Below are 9,780 nucleotides of genomic sequence, written 5' to 3' on the forward strand. Positions count from 1 at the left end.
AAACCAGCCTGCCAGGCAAGTGCTTATTATAAACCAGCCTGCCAGACTTGTGCCCATTATAAACCAGCCTGTCAGACATGTGCCCATTATAAACTAGCCTGCCAGACATGTGCCCATTATAAACCAGCCTGTCAGACATGTGCCCATTATAAACCAGCCTGCCAGGCATGTGCTTATTATAAACCAGCCTGCCAGGCATGTGCCCATTATAAACCAGCCTGCCAGGCATGTGCCCATTATAAACCAGCCTGCCAGACATGTGCCCATTATAAACCAGCCAACCAGACATGTGCCCATTATAAACCAGCCTGCCAGGCAAGTGCCCATTATAAACCAGCCTGCCAGACATGTGCCCATTATAAACCAGCCTGCCAGGCATGTGCTTATTATAAACCAGCCTGCCAGGCATGTGCCCATTATAAACCAGCCTGCCAGGCAAGTGCCCATTATAAACCAGCCTGCCAGGCATGTGCCCATTATAAACCAGCCTGCCAGACATGTGCCCATTATTAACCAGCCTGCCAGGCAAGTGCCCATTATTAACCAGCCTGCCAGGCATGTGCCAATTATAAACACCCAATGTAAACCTGCCTTCCAGGCCTCTGTGTTTTAACTACAGTAGTCTTACCAGCTGGTAAGACTACTGCACTAGTTAGATGAATCAAGTGGACTAACTGGTACAGTGCAATCGACCCTCAATGTCTAATTACTTAAATATATCTACAGATAACCTACTGATTTCAATTGCACTTAGTATTAAAGTACTTGAGTGGGTATTTATATCCATAATGTAGAATTCACATACAAGGTCTTAAAGCAGGGGTGGGCAATTCCGGTCCTGGAGGGCTGGTGTCCCTCCTGGCTTTTGTTCCAACTGTGCTCTGAATTACTTAATTAGACCAATAATTGGTAATAATTGGTCTTGGGGTAAACAAAAATCTGAAGTGTTTGTGGCAGTAGTTCCCAACCCTTGTCCTGGAGGACCATCTACCCTGCTGGTTTTTGTTCCAACGAGCGCTCAATTACTTAATTGAACCGTTAATTTAAGTAATAATTTAAACTGGACTTTTTAAATCATGTAACTTATAAAAAGTTGGAAAATTCAAGTTCCTTATACAATTTTATGCCAAACTTGGAACCCCAACTGTTTAAAAGAATTAAAAGGCTCTGATTAGGCAAATTATTAGTTCAATTACGTACTTGCAAGCTCGGTTGGAACAAAAACCAGCAGGTTAGGGGGTCCTCCAGGACCAGGGTTGGGAATCACTGGTTTGTGGCACTCCAGGACCAGGGGTGCCTTCCCCTGCCTTATATATTCAGAAAATATCTGCCTCCTCCCAGACCAGCTTTTGGCAAAATGACAGAATGCAAACTTGTGTGCATTATAAAATAAAATAAAAAAGATTTTATGGTAGAAATTTGGTATCTCCTAAGTCTGAAGGTTACAGGAAGGGAATTGAATGACAATCTGATTGATAAAAAATGAAAACATTGTTCCTTAATGTGATCTAACAAAAGTGAAACAAAGTAGCAGTCAGAAAACTGTTCATTCCAATTGCATTTTACATGTGTCTTCATACTTAGATTTGATTATACTTGATTTATTATAACGATTATTATTATTATGTAATTTACACAATCCATGATACATAGCAAATTCAAAACTAATTAAAAAAACTAATATACAATAAGTTTGAAAAAATCTGTACAATAGTTACAATTTTGAAAGCAAACAAAAAACAGACCATGTGCTATAGTACTTTCTAACACAGACTTAGACAGTGATAATTATCAACGTTTAGTTTTTTGTTTTTTTAAAGGCGGTACACAGACGGATTGTCCGACGTGATGGAGGATGCAGTCAGAATCTGTCTGCAAAAAATGAAGTGATTAGGTCTATGATTGCCTTAAAACAATGCAGTACAGTAAGTTTCTTTTTCTTTCTTTCTTCCACGTTAGTAAATGTCATAAGGTGCTGATCTTTATTGATGAGTTCAAAGTTTGTTTTTTAATTTCCTTCTCACCACAATAATGACATACTGTTGCTCATTCATGGATAATCCATTTACCATAATTAAACTACCCATCTTTTTAATAGAATTTGTATATTGACAAACGTGTATTTTTAAAAAAAAAAAAATTTGGTATGCATGTCTTTCTGTTAACATTTTTTTATTTATTTTTATTCATTTTAGGCTGCCAAGTTTGAAAAGATGTCAAAAGAAATGATTGTCAATATAGACTAATTTCACAGTATCTACAGGACCATTGGTTTCGAAATGCAGACATGTGGGCCAATTTTGGATGGAGAGTTTACCACCAAGACAGTGAAACGAACAACCTTGTTGAGAGGTATGCATTATGTAAAAATAGTGATTAAAACAAAAACATAAGTTGCAGCACTATAGGCAAGAGACAGACTTGTCTCGAATCCTGTCTATGCCATTGCCAGCTTTGGCCAGGAGTTCTGAGAGGGCAGCGCACAATTGACCTGGCGCCTGCAGGTTCAGGGCGTTGGCATTTCTAGCTGCATCGACTCCTCCAAACGATGTGTACGCTAGGGGGTGGGAGCTCTGGGCTTGTAGTGCGAAAAATAGCATATGGCTTTGACAGTGCTGTATCGGAGGGCGCATGCTTTGTCTCATCCCTCCTGAGGTGGCGGGGAGTTGTTGCGGTCAGCCAAGTTGAATTGCTGATAAAGGGAAAAAAATTGGTGATACTAAATAAAATAAAAAAAATTGCTTTTGCTTTTCTTTTTTTTCCCATAGATTTTTTTTCAGCATGAAGTATCAGTTTCTTCATGGCTATGCAAACAGACGAGTTGATTAACTACTTCTACTAGTTAATACCAAGGTGGTCACTTACTACAGGTTTGTGTAACATTTCCAATACTAGCATTTTTATGTGGTCTAGTGTTGCAAATGAGTGTTGGATTTCAAAAAATAAATACATTATACTTTATATTTGTAATTTTCTAGAACATAAAGTTGTTGTGTACATTTATTTCGGTGTCTGTACAAATAAGGAGTGCACCACAGGTAAATGCATTTTTGTCATGTATATAATTTACACAACCCATAACTTTTAGCATGTGAATAATAGAATACTGCTCTACTAATTGTATTCTGTCTTGTATATGGTGTAGGTATCTGGAAGATCTTCAGGGTGCTCAGAGGATTTCTGATTCCAAAACACAGGATACTGCAGAATCTGCTTTACGTATGAAGAACAAAGGCCTTCAAAATAATTCTGTTTACAAATCAGGTGGCCATTGCACAGTGCCTTCAGAAGCAGATAAATCAAAATGTTATGCTGTGGATTTAATTAGCATGAAATGTGAATGCGCCGTTTCTGAAAGGGGTAATTTGTGCAAGCATATTGAGTTTGCAAAAATGATGTGCAAAGAACAGGGGATTGATATTGATGGAATTCGAAAAGAATTAGCCAGTTCACTAACTGAACAGCATTGCTATGAGTGGGATGGAAAACATTGAATTGTACATTGTGCTGGTAGTTTTGGAGTAGTACATGTGCAAAACCAAGTGTACCTGTCTTGCCAATAGTCTTGGAGAAATATGTGTCTGTCTAAGACTTTGAGTTAATTGGTACACAGAACCCTAACCAAGAGGTAACTGACTGCTTTGCGAAAACCACAGCAAATTGTCAATCACACAATAAACAGATGTGTGTAAAGAAGATGATTTCAGACTTAAAGGAGTGGTGTGACAGCAGTGATTATAAGGAATCTCCAGTTGAATGCTGTAGTAAAACGTGCACACCAACTAGCATTAGGACAGTATAGCATGGCCAGCAGTAAAATAAAAATTATAAGGCTGCATGCTTACAGAAAACGCATTGAAAGAGCAAGAAGCCATGCTATAGACATGCATTCATATCAGCTTAAATAACCCCTTAATCGAGCTTTATATACCCATAGACCTGATTCCAAATTCAAAGTCTGTTCCTTTAGAAAAAGAATAATTGGTAGCAAAGAATCAGATAGTAAAATCAAGCTGAACATGTGCTGTTATGAGCCCATGCCTTTATTTTTGAATTACAGAAAGCACACAAAACTGGACTAAAATTACAACCGTTAAGGACCTCAAAGGTCTCTTCAAGTAAGAGTGAAATAGCTATTTATATTTATAGTGGCAGCATGTTATCAAAAATAAAATATATGTTACATAGTTCTAATTGCTGATGATTGTATTCTGGCCAAGTTGGTCGATATTTGATATGGTATGTCTCCCTTTTCCCTCTTAATCAGATTACTTAAATAAAACTTAAATATGCATTATTGTAACACTTTGTAAATAGAAGTTGTAAAAATATGATTTGTAGTACATAGAAAGTGCAATCTTTAAGTAGCGAGTAGTGTAAAAGCAAATTGTTAACATAAAAATCTAAGCCTGAACTGAATTTCTTTCAAAGGGGGAACATGTCAGGGTGTCATTAGAGCCGAGATGTGGGGAGGAGGGTTCTTCTGTACAGCACTTTTTCCCACAATTGGGTCCAGTACTTTGTATTGCTCTGTATCAGTCTGCTGAAGCATTTATGCGCAGTTTTACATTTTAATACTGCTAATATTTAAACCATAAACAAATAAAACAAGAAACTACAGATACGAGATGTTGTACAATACCTTTATTTATGTATTTTTATGGTACATTTTTAAATATATATTTAAGAGGTTGTATAGAAAAGAAAAGAAAATGCCTTACAGAAAATGCTATTTTAGGTTTTCTTTGCTTAGAATTGTTCTAAATGTTTTGAACAAGCCCTTTTTTAAAATAATGAACATACATGCAAAGGATGCTTTATTTTCAGTGTCATCTAAAACTACACATTCTGCAGTTTTTCTGTCTGGGAATCAGCACATTTTTGAAGTACAGAACTGTAAACATCAAGCATTTGAAAGCCCAGTCCATGAGTAGCCATGTCAAAGTCCGTAGCACTTTCTTTAATTTGGTCTGTTGTATTCTTGATGGTTTCCCTGCCATTGAGAAACAAAAAAGAATATATATATATATATCTATATCTATATATATATATATATATATATATATAAAGAATGAATAATACAATTCACACTGCAATACTCAATAAACCAGTCATGTGGTTTTATGTAAGCTGCTTTTAGCCTTAGACACTGATTTTAACCAATATTTAATGAGGATTGTTTTTAGCTCCTAACATTTTATCTTGTAATGGTATGTAAATAAAAACAAAAAATATTGAGACGCCCAGCAGAAAAAAATCATCCTGAGAAAATCTGCGAGTCTATTTAGAAGTTTTAATGTGTACCTTTACACTTTAAAAATAATAATCTGGGGCTCACAAGTGGCATAGCGGGTAAAGGCAGAGTGCAAATCCTGCCTTCTATATTTAATGATACAATTGTGCTTCCACAAAATGAGTGACGTGCATAAAAAACTGGAGAGGTAAAATATATAGTTTAATTAAGTCTTTTTACAATTTCGCACATTTGATTGCAATCGTATCTTTCTCTGGTTGACCCCTCTTTCTAACTTTATTGTTTTGTACATGGGAAATATTTTGGTCTGATTTTACTTTCTATATTTCATAGTCATAGTGTATATTTTTTGTTACAGATTTGTTGTAATTTAACGTTTTGGTTACACTACACCTGCGTTTTTCATCACTAGTGTAAAACTGTAAAGAAACATACTTAAATTCATGAAGCTTTCCAATGGCAACATCTTTGGTTGTGATCGAGCCCTCCAAAAATGCGATCCTGTCAAAAGGAATCATCCTCACTGCCATCTTGCCGATGCCCACACCTAAACCGCAGGCTTCTCCTGAAGACAGAAAAGTGTTACTATTATTGTAACAATCAACTTTTAACGTACAATAAGACTGACATTACATTTTTCTATATTCACAAATAATGGATTTATTTAATGATAAATATAATGTTTACTGTTTGCATGTTGCAGGGCAGCGGTGTGGAGTAGTGGTTAGGGCTCTGGACTCCTGACCGGAGGGTCGTGGGTTCAATCCCCAGTGGGGACACTGCTGCTGTACCCTTGAGCAAGGTACTTTACCTAGATTGCTCCAACTGTATAAATGGGTAATTGTATGTAAAAAGAATGTGATATCTTGTAATAATTGTAAGTCGCCCTGTTACATTTGACTTAAGCTGGTGCCTGAATGCAAGACAACTTAGAATGGAAACATATAATTAGATTGTTAGGTTTTAAAAACAAGGCTACCCACACTACACTATTGAGATAAGGTATTTTGAAGCTGTTGAATGCAGTGGTCTGTATATTGCACCATGTGTTATAATACTGATTGATATGTTTTAGTGTGTTGACATTGCACTGGACATTTACTAATGTACCCTCAGTCAGTTTGGAACACAGGGAAGTTACAGTGGTTGTAGGGCCAGGACTAATGCCAACTGTCTCTTCAATCTTCTTTTTAAGCTCACTCTTTTTATTTTTATCTACCCTTAGATATGCAACCAGGGAATTGGCTGACATTCTCAGGTGGACCTATCCTTCTCCTGATCTCCTCTGCTGTCACATTGTATCTTTGGGGGAAAGGTATAAGAATAATAAGATACAAAATATGGCCAACATTGCAAAATTGATACACAAATGTAAATTTAATGAAACCATAAAAAGGTATTTACTTAATTCAGAATTAATTTAATTCTGCATTAAGCCTTTGGAATGAACTTGAGAATACTTAACAAATTATGGAATGTTTCAATATCACATGAATCTGTTTATTTATGTTATATTACCTTTTCTTTCTCTTGTTGAAAGAAAGAGGCAGAAGGCTCTCGACTTCAGCAAATACTTGTGGTGTATCCATGCTGTCGGGCATTACAGCTGGGCGAGGCACAGCCAGTGATACAGGTGGATGCTGAAGTGACACAGCGACTGTGCTGGAGGAAGGAGGGCATGCCTGTGGCAGTGGGGAAGCAGTGTCGCTTTCTCAACAAGCAGCAGGGGTTGCTGATGTAGCATGAGCTTTTTCAGCATGATTTTTCACTAAAGGAAAAAAATACAACACCTTACTTGTAAATAACACTACGTTACTTGCTTTAAAGAGCCACTATCGTAGGTTGTAGAAAATGTTGGTATATGGTCTAATGTGTTGGTATGTGGTCTAATGTGTTAGTCCAACTGCATCAGTAAAGTATCTGTTATTTTCACTTTCATTGTTAACATCCTGATGTGTTGGTATGACTCTCAGTAAAGTATCTGATATTTTCTCTTTCATTGTTAACATCCTTTCTAACAACTTATAACACTTTAAAATGTATGCGCCAAAGTGCTGTCCATGAGCTGCCATACTGAAGACATTATTGTGGAGTTTACATTTTAAAGTGTTATAAGTTGTTAAAAAAAAAAATCAGATACTTTACTGATAGTCATACACATTAGGCCATATAACATTTTCTACAAACTACGATAGTGGCTCTATACATAAACTATTCAGTAATTTGTTAAAATATAATTATTTATTCACAAACAATAATTCATACTTACCAGTGACCGAAGTACACTTCCTACGCTTTCTGGGAGGCATTTCTCTGAGAAAAAAATATCAGAATGAAATTATGATAATGGCAAGCTACAGCATTTTTTTTTTCAATTACAATTGTTTTTAATCAGCCTGCCAGGCATGTGCCCCTTATAAACCAGCCTGCCAGGCATGTGCCCATTATAAACCAGCCTGCCAGCCATGTGCCCATTATAAACCAGCCTGCCAGCCATGTGCCCATTATAAACCAGCCTGCCAGGCATGTGCCCATTATAAACACCTAATGTAAACCTGCCTTCCAGGCCTCTGTGTTTTAACTACAGTAGTCTTACCAGCTGGTAAATTAATAATTTAGTTTAGAGTAACCAGCCTTGTTATTCTGTTACCAATATTTGCTTAAGACATAGGACATTAGCATAACTTCAGCTGACATGCCTGGTAAGTTTATTATATTTTGTATTATCATTTTTAACTGCAAATCAATTATAAATTATGTGTAACTGAATGTTGTGGATCACTGTGAACAACTTGCACACACAGTACAGCACAAATGCTGCACATAAAGTGAATAATTAAAATATACGTTTGAACAACAAAACGAGACAAAGGTAGAGATTAAGCATCACTAATATTTGAAATGATAGCTACACTTAAAAAAAAACCTTATATAATACAACTTAACAGAAGAAGATATTCATATTCATATTTAAGGTGTAACTCAACATATTTAAATGCCTTTGTGTGCACACGTTGTGCTAAAAACGGTGTATTTTGAGAAGATGAATAAAACATCCTACCTTTTTCATTCCAAATCTGTTCTGCTGCAAAACCTTGGCGCGCAGTTTTCAGTTTGAATGCGAGGGCGTGGAAACAGGCAGCTTTTGCCCTTAGAAGGCGTGTTTCCTTTGTGATGTAAATGAGGAGGCGGGTATTCGCGGAGAGGTGTTTTATTACCTGCCTAATAGGCAGCCCTGCCTGCCAGTCGAAGCTCAGAGCAAACTTCTCCCCTGTGCCGCTGTCTGCAGCCGCGTTCACTGTGAGCTCGTCTTGAAACAACGACACAGAGACACTGACGCGTCCATCTTCACTGGTTTAGTTTGAGACTGGTCTAGCAGAATCCACTTTGCATTCAGAAACACCGCCTTCGGTTTGTATTTAGTAAGATATATTTGTTTTTACCGTAGCCTTCTCATTCAAACATATTCATCACTTCTCTAGTGTGATAAAGAAACGACACAAACAACAGTGTTTGCAAGGAGTAACTTCCTTCTTTCAGAATCCCGCAAAGCTCTACCACAATTTAAACGCGTTTAAATATTTAATGAAAAAAAAAAACAATCTCATTGAAAAGCTCAACTTGTCTGTAGATACGAATGACACGCTCCACTCTGTGTGTGAAATTCAACAGAGAAAAGGGATTATTTTATTTTTCCGGAACTCCGTGCAGGTAATAAACAAACACAAAACTCTTAAATTATTATTTAAAAAAAAAAAACATTTCAACCCAAACTAAACACTTTGAACAGCAGGAGACAGCGTGTTGTAAAATCACCAGCGACTTCACTCACCTCTCTCCAGGTAATCACAGCACACCTTTCTGTTTCCTGTACTGAAATGAAAGCGTCCCTAGCAGAAGGCGTGTCTGGTCGGAACCACCTCGTATTATTGGTTTTGGTCTCCCTATCCCGATGCGAGGGCGGCTCGACGAGGTTATGAAGCTGGATGCCACAGTTCTCCATGTCGGCTCTTGCAGCGCTGCGCGGAATCCGACATGGAGGCAGATTCGAATGCGCGCGCGCACTGAATTCCAAAGCCGCCGCTGCTGCGCAGTTCTGCACAGACACGCCTTCTGCGAGGGCTGCTGCGTGACGTCACTAAGCTCCACCCGCTGCGGGAGGCTGGCTGCGGCTGTGAACCAAAGAGACGATGCAGAGATCACGAGTGAGCTGCCAATCGAATTGAAATAGCTACTAAAACTACTACTGCCCTCTTGTTAGTTGAGGAGAACGACATGTTATCTTTACGCCGGTCAACGCTGTATTAAATACATGGTAACACTTTAAAATAAGCGTCTGTTCATATGTAATGCATGATGTATTGCAGACACGGAATTACATTATTACAATTAGAAATGTATGTATCATGAATTCATATTGTATCAGCTGATAAATGAGAGCACACGTAACTCATCATGAATTACACACACTAATTGAAGTGTTAGATAAATAAATGAATTAATCAATATAAAATAGTAAATAAAAC

At 37.4% G+C, this 9,780-nt stretch overlaps 2 long non-coding RNA genes across 3 annotated transcripts; one reads left to right on the top strand and one right to left on the bottom strand.

Annotated features, from left to right (window-relative positions):
- Positions 1–1,714: 1,714 nt before the first annotated feature.
- LOC117417536 (uncharacterized) lies at positions 1,715–2,825 on the top strand. The gene is made up of 3 exons (XR_004546746.2): positions 1,715–1,925; positions 2,264–2,352; positions 2,769–2,825. It is a non-coding gene; the product is annotated as an uncharacterized LOC117417536 (long non-coding RNA).
- A 1,811-nt stretch (positions 2,826–4,636) lies between these two features.
- Positions 4,637–9,367, bottom strand: LOC131723414 (uncharacterized). 2 transcript variants are annotated; one of them, XR_009320267.1, is made up of 6 exons: positions 9,087–9,367; positions 8,316–8,906; positions 7,524–7,567; positions 6,773–7,022; positions 5,690–5,819; positions 4,637–4,993 (listed from the first exon to the last, which is right to left on the bottom strand). It is a non-coding gene; the product is annotated as an uncharacterized LOC131723414 (long non-coding RNA). The 2 variants fall into 2 exon arrangements; XR_009320266.1 differs by lacking the exon at positions 9,087–9,367 and having other exon boundaries at positions 8,316–9,077.
- Between the last annotated feature and the right edge of the window lie 413 nt (positions 9,368–9,780).

The sequence above is a fragment of the Acipenser ruthenus genome, chromosome 55 (assembly GCF_902713425.1).
Source record: "Acipenser ruthenus chromosome 55, fAciRut3.2 maternal haplotype, whole genome shotgun sequence".
Lineage (NCBI taxonomy): Eukaryota > Metazoa > Chordata > Actinopteri > Acipenseriformes > Acipenseridae > Acipenser > Acipenser ruthenus.